The 12948-nt window shown below is 40.7% G+C and overlaps 1 protein-coding gene across 3 annotated transcripts in view; it reads right to left on the reverse strand.

Annotated features, from left to right (window-relative positions):
* The window catches only part of STK3 (serine/threonine kinase 3), a 149116-nt gene that overhangs the window by 115837 nt on the left and 20331 nt on the right, over positions 1-12948 (reverse strand). The window lies entirely within an intron of this gene.

Genomic DNA, 12948 nt, shown 5'->3' on the forward strand with positions numbered 1-12948 from the left:
ATATGCAGTATTCTCTTGCCTGTCAATCAAAAGTTACTATTCTTTAGACGCTGAGATCCTTCATAAAGACTGCTGCACAGTTTCTACAATATACAACTAATACATTTATCACTAAGATCATACACACTAATTGACAAGTTATGCATTACCTTTGTTAAAACAAAGGTAATGGTGGTCACCACTGGACTAGATGGCACACACCAGAATACCTCCCTAGAAAAAGAGATAGCCCTTTCTCTAATGTGGAAGGCTAAAGCTATTCCTCAAACATCCATGCCCTTAAGTTCTTTACACAGTTTGCCCAACAAACTAGCACAGTCCTACATTTGGAAGGAGATTAAAGGAATGCCGTGTTTTCTTTATTTCTCAAATTCCTACATACAAAATGCATGCTAAGTCTAAAACTAGTACTATCAAGCTTTTGTCCACCAGCTATTCCTGATTGCACTACTATTAGTTTCTCATTGCCAGCAATTTACAAGTTAGAGAGGATGAATTACAAGCTTCTTTGCAAGAACAAAACCAAAAAACAAACAAAAAAAAAAGGAAACAAACCACAAAACAAAAAGCAAGGAATAAAGGTGTACAGAAAATAGCCAAATAATTATTTATCACAAAGTTTGCAAAAAATATATTCATCAGGGATAGTTTGCTACTTATTATCTATAGGGAGATAATATAGCATACAAAACTACAAATGCCCAAACAGTTCCCAACTAGTTTACCAAATTTTACTGAAGTCTGTCAAGTAAGCCATTCCTTTTAAGCCTAGTGCCTTCATTTTATATGGAATGTAAATAAATGCTAATTTTTGAAAATAAATATTTCTCACTCTGCCTGTGCTTCATACTGACACAAACTTGTAGAAATACACCCATACAGATGGGGCCCCACTGACCTTCCCAAAACCCTACTCAGCCTTGAAAAAGGACAACTAAGATGTCAGGGTACTCTTTATGCTGGAAGGTGCCAGTAACTATTATCACTTGTTCCTTTAATTCTAGACAGTTACAGAAATGATTGAGAATGGATGCCAATCAGATGCTACAGGCTTTTTCTTACACCATTCTTTTCTTGTTGCCAACTGATGCAGAGAATGAACACTCACTGAACTTTTGGGTTCTTTTTAAATTGACTGCATCACTCGACAATTACTAGATGATATCCTCATAGGAAAATACAAACAGATTGAATATATGGCTCTTCAATTTCAGCCACAAATACCGTATATTTTAAGCATCTACCAACAATGTTAATTAGTTTGCTGTCTGTGCAAAGATTTTGTGTTAGTTCTTAAGTGTAGATAATCCACATGAGCTATGCTATAATATAGCACATTACTATCGCACTATAAAGTTGTACAATTGAACTACCAGAAATCTTAACATAGCTGGCCCTGAATATGTTTTATAAGACAAGCCACATTTTAGTAAGCACAACTACCACTATGTGCAGCCTGTTAATATCCTCTGGTCTCTAAAAACCATATTCCTTTACATAATGCTTACCAGTGCATAATACTATCTTATACAGGCATGCTGAATTGCTAACAGGTTTCTTCATGTTCTTTAATAACAGCATAGCCTTCAGCTACTTCTGAGAATTAAGGTAGAAGAGTTGAGGCTCTTTAGAACTTCAGAGTTCCTGACGTCAACAGTACATTTTGCACAGTTATACCCAGCTCTCTTTCATATCATGTTTGCTGTTTATTTTTCAGTCAGAATGAATGGAAAGGTACTCTCAAATTAGTCAAGTAACTGAATACAAACTGAGAAAGAAAACTGAAAATTTGAAGAGTAAGAAAAAAAAAAATCACAACAGGGTTATTTACTGAAGTCTGTAAAAGCATCACAAAGAAAACACTAAGAACTCTTGCTTGACTTTTTTTTTTTTTTTTAAGCTGACCAGACAAACTTCAGTTTTAAAGCTAAAAAAAAAAAATTACCAATGATTAAACACCTACTATAAATAAAGAGGTAGTGTAGACTGGGCAGTCCAAAATGCTTCTCTTATTTACTACTTCAATATGTTGCAGAATTCATATACTATCACAAATGATATAATAAGCTGCAAATATCAACTGGCAACAACCTGACAGACATTTCATTACCAAAGAAAATACAATACAGTAAAAAAAATAATTGACGTATATTTTCATTTATCTGCTTCATAAACTACATGGACTACTAAGTCATCAGTTAGCACAGTTGTTTATCTTCTTTGCTTTAGATCAAGGTAATAGGAATACATAAGCTCCTGAACAAGGCTTATAAGAGAAACAGTAAGAGTGAATCTTTTGCAGGTACCAGACTGCGCTGAGAACACTTCTCAGATTTTCATCAACATTTATTCTAGAATAAAAAACACACACACAATTCATTCCATGGGATGCAGTTTCTCAAGGAAATACAAAGAAACTATTCATGCAACTGAAATGCTGTTCAATTACAGTACCTCGATGCTGTATTACAAGAACTAAGCAATGAACTTGACATACTCTTAGAAATGCAAGAAACTGCAAAACTGAGAATGAATACTCTAATTTGGCTGCAACACTGGGTTGCATTTTTCCCTTCTTTCTCTACTTTTCCAATCCTACACAGAAATTAAATTAAGCAATAGCAATTCCTTCCAGTTTCAGTTCTGAAAGTGTTGGTACATATCCGCATCTCTCTCCAAAACAACCACCACCAAAAGCCCACAAGAAACAAAAAACCCACTCATAATCATTCTAAGCCAACAGAATGACTCAACAGAAAGGAAAAAATGATTACTCAGCAATATTATCTGCACTTGAGTTGCTCATAACAAGTTTTAATTCTTTAACAAACAGAACCACTTCCCTATTCCAGGTTCTATCCAGTCTCATAAAACCTGGGCATGGAGCCCAAGGGCACAGTTACACATACATTTATTTAAACAGCAGAGCCAAGCTCCAGTCCCTCCTTTCACTGCAACCTACAGCAGTAATTCCCACTGTGTGTCAGCCCTTCCACTGAACAACTGTAACTGACTCTAGTTAAAAATAAATCTGTCTGCCAAATTATTTTTCCAACAAATCAGTCCCCTGATTCAATTCATGGCACAGTCAACAAGGATGTAGCAGAGTAGGAACTGCTCCAATTGGCATTGCTTTTCAAATAAGTACATGTGTTGCTGTACCTAAAGAGTCCCAGTGATTTTATAAGCCTTTCCCTATGCAAGTAGAAGACGAAATTGATGGTGGCATTAGCTCCACGCTCCACAGCAAGCAGTTACCGCCTCTGCTGCACATTATGCATTCCTTGCCTGTCATTTATCTCCAAGATCTTTCAGTGTTTCTATTCATGACACACTGCTCAAAGCCTTTACTTGTGCTACTTTATGCTGACTGCTATGCCGCTTCAAAGGACTGTATGCCAGGAGAACTGAAAACCCTGTTACACACAGCTCAAACAAGACAGCTTTCCTGTCATTGCACCAAGGGTAAAACCATCTATGTGATCTGAAGTCAAGCAAGAAGGGACTTTAAATCAACTATAAGATAAACTGAAGTATGGTCAGGAGGATATCTGGAGAAACAGATAATCCTCATTATGTGAGCTAATAATTTTGTGGTGAAGTACACTAAAACTGATTATCTTAAGACTCACGCTACAGGCAATTTAAGCTCCGGTTATTAACAAATACTGTATCATGAACAGTTTATGACATGCTGAGTGTAACACTTTCTGCCAGAGCTTTGCCAAACCCACCCCTGTTCAGAAACAATACAATGTCCTGAATCTCCAAAGACTTCCATGCAGTTAATCCTGAACACGAATCAAAAAATGATCCCGAGCACTGACAAATGTATAGCAAGACAGGCATATAACTTACTCCCTGCTTTCACCTAGAAACAAGTACTATAAGAAATTGTGCTTAGAAGGCTCTGCAGAGAAGGTCTCTCTTCAGTATGTTGTGCTCCTAAGGAGGTAAATCCCTAGCTTTAGTTCTTAAAAAATTAGTGGTTAAGCCACATGGAGATCTTCGGATCAGCTCTAGATGGAGAAGTGCTTTTGCAGCTGCATGGCAAAATCCAGCTCTCAAAAGGAGAGGGGAACAGAACACCCGTACCAAAAGGTTGACGAAGAAGCTATGGACTGAGAATCAGGCAAACCAGAAGAGAGTGAGTTCTAGAGTACTGCAGCCTGATACACCACCTGGAGACCATCAGTAAAGGAAAACTCTAGCCTGGCTACATGTTACAAAAGTAAGAAGTATTTAAGTAACATCAAAATACACACCATGGTCAGAAAAGCCTATAGAAGTGAATGTTACCTATAAGAAGTAAACAGAGAACACAAGTAGTGTTTGTCAGGAACAGCAGTAACAGGGAAGCACAGGGGAAAAAGAAGGGAAAACAGGCTTATTCTGCCCTAAGTGTTGAGAGACACATCAATCCCAACTCCAGATGCCCTAGATCCATCCACTTGTGCTTCATAAAATGTGTATATGTATACACACATATATATAATCATCATCTATATAACACGATGCAGTCACTGAAGTCACTCCTGGTTATATTATTGCTAAACACAGCCAAGTATGTGCATAATAATACACAGACAAAATGTTTAGCTCTAATATAATATTTAGAAGGAAGCAATGAATTTCCAGCCTTACTCAACAAGTCAAGAAAGTACACTCACCTTCCATAGACAAAATTACCTTTTCAGAAAATAATATTCTGCCATATTGAACATTACCATGCACAACAAAAAAAGACTTTAAAAAAAAATCTTTCAAAATTATTAATTTCTTGGGGTTTGTGCAATTTAACTTTTTGCAGAACATACACCACCTATGCATACCACTGAAAACACTTACACAAATACGAAATTCTCAAAAAAATTACTTCTAAAACCACAAACATTATTTAACTATGGCAGTATGGCAGCTGAGCCACACATACACCATTTCTTCCCTTACTGGATGCACAAGGCACTGTACAAAAAGTTCTAGTTACGTTGTTTCTGTAGACCAAAACTGCCTTTTGCAGATGTTTTTGCACAACATTAATGGTATTTAAGTATTTTGTATGCTGCAAAGGCGGCAAATGGTTTCCTGGGCTGCATTAGGAGGAGTATCACCAGCAGGTCAAGGGAGGTGATCCTTCCCCTCTGCTCAGCACTGGTGAGGCCACACGTGGACTGCTGGGTCCAGTTCTGGGCTCCCCAGTACAGGAGAGACATGGGCAGATCAGAGAGAGTCCAACAAAGGGCCATAAAGATGATCGAGGGACTGAAGCATCACTCCTCTGAGGAGAGGCTGAGAGAGCTAGGACTGTTCAGCCTGGAGAAGGGAAGGCTCATGGGGGATCTTCTCAATCTGTACAAGTATCTGAAGGGAAGGTGCAAAGAGGACAGAGCCAGACTCTTTTCAGTAGTGCCCAGTGACAGGTCCAGAGGCAATGGACACATACTGAAACACAGGAGGTTCCCTTTAAACATCAGGAAACACTTTTTTACTGTGAGGGCAACCAAGCACTGGAATAGGTTGCCAAGGAAGATTGTACAGTCTCCCTCCTTGGGGACATTCAAAAGCCATGTGGACATAGCCCTGGGCAGCCAGCTCTAGATGGCCCTGCTTGAGCAGGGTGGTTGGACCAGATGACCCACAGAAGTCCTTTCCAACCTCAACCATTCAGTGATTCTGTATAAGTATCATTTACAACTAAATCATTCTGTACAGCAGGACTAGGTGCATTTATGCCAATTTGAATAAATCAAGGGTGGCTGGTTTGTTTGTTTGTTTTAGTTGACTGGTCTACATTTAAAGCTTGCCTATCACCCCAAAATAAAGGAACTGCAAAGTATTTTGCTACTAAGGAATATCCAGTAAGTTAGTTGACTGTCTGAACAAAAGGCAAGTATGGGTTCTTAAGGAGATAAATCCCTAGTTTTAGTTTTTGAAAAATTAGTGACTGAGGTCCCTGCTAACTGGAAGCTACCCAATGTTACTCCAATTCACAAAAAGAGTGAGAAGGAAGACCCGGGAAATTACAGACCTATTAGTCTAACCTCAGTTTCTGGAAAAATTATAGCGAAGATCATACTGGGTACTACTGGAAGGCATTTAAAGAACAATGCAATCATCCAGCACAGCTGACATGGGTTCAAAGGGAAAGTCCTGTTTAACTAATTTGATATCCTTCTATGATAAGGTCACCTGCCTAGTGGATGAAGGGAAGGCAGCAGATGCAGGTTTTTTGGATTTTAGTAAGGCTTTTGATACTGTCCCTCACAGCATCCTTCTGGACAAGTTGTTCTCCTGTCTTCAGCTGGGATAGAGTTAATTGTCTTCCTAGTAGCTGGTACAGTGCTATGTTTTGGGTTCAGTATGAGAAGAATGTTGATAACACACTGGTGTCTTCAGTTGTTGCTAAGTAATGTTTAGACTAAAGTCAAGGATTTTTCAGCTTCGCATGCTCAGCCAGCGAGAAAGCTGGAGAGGCACAAGAAGTTGGCACAGGACGCAGCCAGGGCAACTGACCCAAACTGGCCAACAGGGTATTCCATACCATGTAACATCACATCTAGTATATAAACTGGGGGGGTTGGGGGCAGGGGGGAAGCGCTGCTTGGGGACTAACTAGGCATCGATCAGCAGGTGGTGAGCAATTGCACTGTGCATCATTTGTATATTCCAATCCTTTTATCATTGCTGCTGTCACTTTATTAGTGTTATCATCATTAGTTTCTTCTTTTTATATTCTATTAAACCGTTCTTATCTCAACCCACGAGTTTTACTACTTTTACCGATTTTCTCCCCCATCCCACTTGGTGGGGGGGAGTGAGTGAGCGGCTGTGTGGTGCTTAGTTGCTGGCTGGGGTTAAACCACAACAGTTGTCCAGCTGTAGGATGAACAGGTACACAGTGTGCTGGGTGGAGACCTGGCTGATGGGCAGGGATCAAAGGGTTGTAGTGAAGGGGGCTACATCTGGCTGGCAACCTGTCACCAGTAGTGTTCCTCAGGTTTCAATTCTAGGGCCAGTTCTGTTCAGTATTTTTATCAATGATCTGGATGCAGGAGTTGAATGCACCATTAGTAAATTTGCTGATGATATCAAACTGGGAGGTGCTATTGACTCTCTTGAAGGACAAGAGGCCTTGCATAGCAATCTAGATAGATTGGAGCATTGGGCAATCATCAGTGACATGAAATTTAACAAATCCAAATGCTGGATTCTGCACCTGGGACAGAGTAACACCAGGCACAAGTACAAATTGGGAGAGGAGTGGTTGGACAGCAGCCCTGCAGAAAGGGACCTGGGGGTACTGGTCAACAGCAAGGCTGAGTATGAGTCAGCAGTGTGCCCTGGCAGCCAAGAGGGCAGACTGCATCTTGGGGTGCAGCAAACACAGCATAACCAGCCGGTCAAAAGAGGCAATTATTCCGCTGTACACAGTGTTGGTGCTGCCTCACCTCGAGTAGTGTGTGCACGTCTGGCCCCCACAATTTAAGAATCATGTGAACGTCCCTGAACGTGTCCAGAGGAGGGCAACACAGCCGTGAAAGGGCTGGCAGGAATGTCCTACGAGGTGCAGCTAAGGACTCTGGGTTTGTCTAGTTTAGAGAAAAGGAGGCTGAGGGGTGACCTCATTGCTCTATAACTTTCTGAGGAGGGGAAGTGGAAAGGGAGGTGCTGATCTCTTCTCCCTGGTATCCAGGGATAGGATGCATAGGAACGGTTCAAAGCTGCGCCAGGGGAGGTTTAGACTTGACATTAGGAAGCATTTCTTTACCGAGAGGGTGGTCAACCACCAGAACAGACTTCCTATAAAGGTGGTCGATGCCCCAAGCCTGTCAGTGTTTAAGAGGCAGTTGGAAAAGGCTCTCAATAACATGCTTGAACTTTTGGTCAGCCTGCAAGTGGTCAGGAAGTTGGACTGGATGATTGCTGTAGGTCCCTTCCAACTGAAATATTCTATTCTGTTCTATTCTATCTTTTCCCCTGTGATGAGCATAGCAGTTAACACCATTGGGATTTTACAATGCATTCCATCATTCTAAACTTGTATTAAAAGGACGTATCCCTGAAGATATATTACCTAAATGCATCAGTGGCTTATGTCTTCATATATACAAGAGACGAAAACCCTGTTTTGTTGGGAAATATATAACACTTTTTTTTTGTAAACACAACAAAACACAATGTATAGTTCTTCTTTACATCATGTAGAGACTAGATGGCACATAAACTAATGTAAGCCTGATGCAATTTGGGGGAACAGATAAGGCAGATACACTTTTTGAGCCAAGCAATTGTTAGAGGCAACAAGGAACCAAAGTGTAAAAAAACCAGATCCAAAGCTTCTCCAATTATTCATTTATTCACAAAGTCTTACAAAACCACAAAGAAACTCTTAAAATCCATATCAGAATACTTCCTATTTATGCCTCCTCCCTTCTCTACCCTAAACCACAGGCTCTCCTCATAAGGATAGTTAAAAGTCACTACGTAGGTAGCGTAGTGCCTGCGTCCCTGCAAGTGACATTCAACTTACAAGGGAAACAGCTAAGCACAGAATCAGCCCATAATACACCTTGTCATAGCACACAACTTGCCATCTACTTAATATCCAGTACTCTCTAGTTCTAACAGTAGTTTGATGTTGACACACAAGCAGTGCCATTGATAACTACCACACAGAACAATTAAAAGAAACAAAATTATTTAGTATTTTAATACTAGGAATATGTTACAGTCAATGTTGCTATCCTGGTCTGGATGTATGGTTCTTATACCATACTAATCCTGATCAAACCATATACGTATTACATTTCCTGTTAAAACAGTTGGTTTATTTTATCCTAAGCTTTTAAACACACAGCATCATTCTTCCACCAGTATAGCATGCTCTATACCTTGCACCTTAGTATAACTTCACAGCCATTACCTTTCTACTTTGTTTCTGATTTCCAGTTGTGTCAAGATCCTCATTTAAAATCCTGTGGAACGTTTATCTGCTTGATATCTTTGGCTAGTTCTAATTCTGTATGCTGTGTCCCTTTGATGGGTTGGTGCTACCCTCTAAATACAAGTCATCCATGAAGCAGCTTCAAATCCTTCATCATCAAAACCACGTGCAAATCATATATAAAAATGAATATGAATCATAAAGGTGAACAACTCTACAGCCTACATAAAAACATTAGCCACAAAGCCAATCTTTAAAATGGAAATTTGGAGCAAAGCAGATCGTAGCAAATCCACATGTTCCACATCTATTAGGAGACCAGCTAATCCACATATTTATGTCTAACTGGCTATGGATGCCACGCATAAGGGAGACTTAAGGGTGCATTTATACAGTCTATCACACACTACCTAATCCATGCAGCTGTTGGGACAACTCATCTACAGGTTCTCTGCTCACAGTCATTCTCCTTCCTGAGGGTGCCTGTGAAGGGATCTGGGTCAGCTGAATTGCTTTTACTGCTAAGTCCATTCCCAGCTGCTCTTTTACACTAAGTAATACATGCATATTAAGCCTGATGCTTCCAGGAAGTATGAGATTACTGCATCTGAACAGTCTGATTAGGTCAAGCACACTGGGTAAGTCCACTCTCGGCAAATAAAGGTGCCATGGTATAATCATTCTTCCACCAGAAGCTACGAAGCTCAAATACCACTGATTTTATCATAATCACATACCTCTCTTAGTCTTCATTTATGTAAGGACAAGGCTGGACTTAAAATTAGGCTGAGATGCACGTGAGACGAGCAAGTGAGCAGGAAAGAAGAGATGACAGTTACTGCAATACCCTTCCCGCTTGTAATATTTGAAGTACAACTTATGAATTAAGACAGAAAGCTTCAGAGGGAAAAAGAGTTGTTAGAGTTGCAACTCTAGCCTGAAGTCAACATTAGATTCTGGTTCCCACTGCCTGCTACAAACTTCAGCAAGACTACAGTCTCCTGAAGCTGCTTTCCTTGAGCTTCACTTTCAGAGCAATTACATTTCAGACTTCTTTTTTTAAAGCAGATCTGCATGTTCTGTGTGGGGACATTGCTCTTCAAACAAAATCACAGCCTATGTCTTGAGTGAGACACCAAATCATGACATCTAAATTACTCATGATGACAAGGTTTGGTCTAAGACTTTCAGTAATAGTCTCAAACTAATAGAGATAATCCCTTCTTCCTCCTATATTATAACTAAGGGGACATCTCAATATTATGGTAATGGACAGAATAAGAACTCACTACCATTGCAGAATTACCAGTTTTACTGAAGTATAACAACTTAGGCATAGGATCATATGAAGGAAGTGAGGCAGCAAGTGTCATTCTTCTTACTGAGCCCAAGTCATTCTGCACATAAAATAACTTTTGTTTCTTGAATATAATATGCAACAGACCCCATCTTTTCTTCTCCTTAAATTAGCATTTTTATACAGGATAATTCAAGATAGTGCTAAGAAATCAGAGTCTTCTACCTGTAGTTTGAAATTACTATAGCCTAGCAGCAACACAAGATTATCTAAAATGTATCTAGTGGCTTGTATGGAAAACTATTTCAGGAAACCTCAGGCATCTCCCATGGTCACATGCTCAACATTAGCAAGCACTAATAAGTACACATAGAGAGACCAAGAACTGATTAGAATATGGAAGTCAGACTCCTTAGCCTTTATTCTTCACTACCAAGTTCCAGCTTGCTATAAGACATATCTATGAAATACTAAGCTGGCTAACCAGATGTTGAGCACAACCTTGGAAGTAATGCAGAACAGTACAGAGCCTCTTCAGCACTGTACTAAGTACAGGTAACATGGGAAAACAGATTTTAACTATGATTCAGTAGCACAACAACGTGCATTTGTCATGTCTACACACAGTTGTGATCAATTTAGTTAGTTTTGTCCTTCAAATCCCTTTTTGACAAAGCACTGTGAATAAGGTCAAGAACCTCAATGGAAGATGGAAATCCTAACCACAGGTCAGTTAAAACAATACAACCACATGCCTTTCAAACAGGAAACACTTGAGTTGTCACTATCTAAAAACAACTTTACCATTATGTAAAACATATTTGCAAATAGATCAGTTGGCTCACAAACTACACACCTGTTCACACCATCCCCATTGGCCCTGACAGCATCACCAAGGGAGATCACCTTGGTGATCATCACCATCAATAATCTGTATTAAGTGAACAAGGGTCAGTGTGGTGGTCATCTTGATCCTCCCAGACAAGGGAAAAGCCTGAAGCAGATGCATCTGCAGATCACCACCTTCCAGCAGGCCTGCTAACAGCAGCAAAGCATTAGTGTTTTTAAGAACACAGGATCCTCAAAGGAATGAGAGCTACTGGGGAGAAACAGGATATACCTGACAAAGGAGGTCAAGAGTATCTTTGCCAACAGGCTTGCTAACCTAGTGAGAAGACCTTTAAACAAGGTTCACCAGTAAACAGAAACCAAAGCCTTCAGGTAAGCGGAAGAACAGAGAATGGGGAAACACATATCGGACAGGGTTCCAGAAGAGGTTTTCTCACTCCCTTTAAGAGAAAGTGGGGCAAACAGGGGTACATCTGAAACCCTGTGTACAAAAGTATACAGCCCGTGATGCAAACGGGAAGAACTGCCAGCCTATGCACAGCTATGTCATCAAAAGAATTAGACACAGTGGGATAGCTCACACAGCCAGCATACTGTGAGAGATGGATGCAGGCTCCTCACAAGCAACAAGCAGGAAGGATAGGCAGGGTTGAGCTCTACACAAACATGCAGCTCTGCTGTGGAACACTTACACTTGTTGAGAGTTTATAGGTCACAATCAGAAGGGTAGCCCAAAAGGTGGATGCCATCATGGCATCTGCTGAAAACCACCCCATCAAAACGGTGAAGTAGATTAAGTCATCCTCAGCACTGGAAAAAGCCTCTGATCATAGGCCACTGATTACGGGGGGGGGGGGGGGGGGGGGGGGTCAACCACCTCAATACCGGCTGAGAGGGCAACATGGCAGGGTACAGAAAAAAATCCAGGAGTGAGCAGTAATAATTTTTACTGCAGGTGCTGTACAGGCCCACTACAGGAGGCGTTCAACTAGACCAGCTACTCATGAGTACAGTAAGAACTCCTCAGGGATGGCAGAGGCAGCTTTGGCAAGTGACTGTGAGATAGTGGAGGTTATGTTATGGAGGGAAGTGACAAAAGCAAGTAGCAGAACCAGATTTCCAGATAGCAAGCCTCAGCTTGTTAAAGGAACTACTAAGTGGGATCCCAGGGCATGCTGCCCTAAAGGGCAATGGAACCTCGAGGAGCTGGTTAAGCATTAAGGGCAACCTCCTCAAAGCATGAAAACAGTCCTTCCTGATATGCAAGGTAAAGAACAAGCACAGCAGGAGGCCATCCTGAATGAACTAGGAACTCCTGACTGAGCTAAAAGTGCAAAAACTGAAGCATATAAAAAGCAAGATACTAAGGAGTGGAATTAGGAAGGACAAGGCTAGGTTGGATTTGAAACTGGACAGCAATACAGAGGATCGCAAAAAGAGCTTGTGTTGGTCTCTGCGCAGAAGAAGAGAAAGAAAAGAAAAAAAAAACCACACAAGAAAAATGTTGGCCTGCTGCTATATGGGGTGGTCAATCTATTGACAAAAGATGCAGAAGTGTCCTAAGCATCTTCTTTGCATTAGTCTTTAGTAGGGTTTCTCTGGGTCTCAGCTGTCTCTGCCTAGTAGCAGAGTGGAATGAATTAGCAATTACTCTAGTAAATTGGACAAATACAAGTCCATGGGAGCAGACGAGACACATCCAAAGGTGCCAAGGAGCTGGCTAATGCCAACTGAAGGCTACTTCTTATCAGCTTTAAAAAGTTACAGCAATCAGGGGATGTCCCTTATGACACCATCTTCAAGAAGGGCAAGGAGAATGATCTGAGGAATTACAGGCTTCCAGCTTATCCTCAGTCCC

Source organism: Buteo buteo, chromosome 3 (genome assembly GCF_964188355.1).
Source record: "Buteo buteo chromosome 3, bButBut1.hap1.1, whole genome shotgun sequence".
NCBI lineage: Eukaryota > Metazoa > Chordata > Aves > Accipitriformes > Accipitridae > Buteo > Buteo buteo.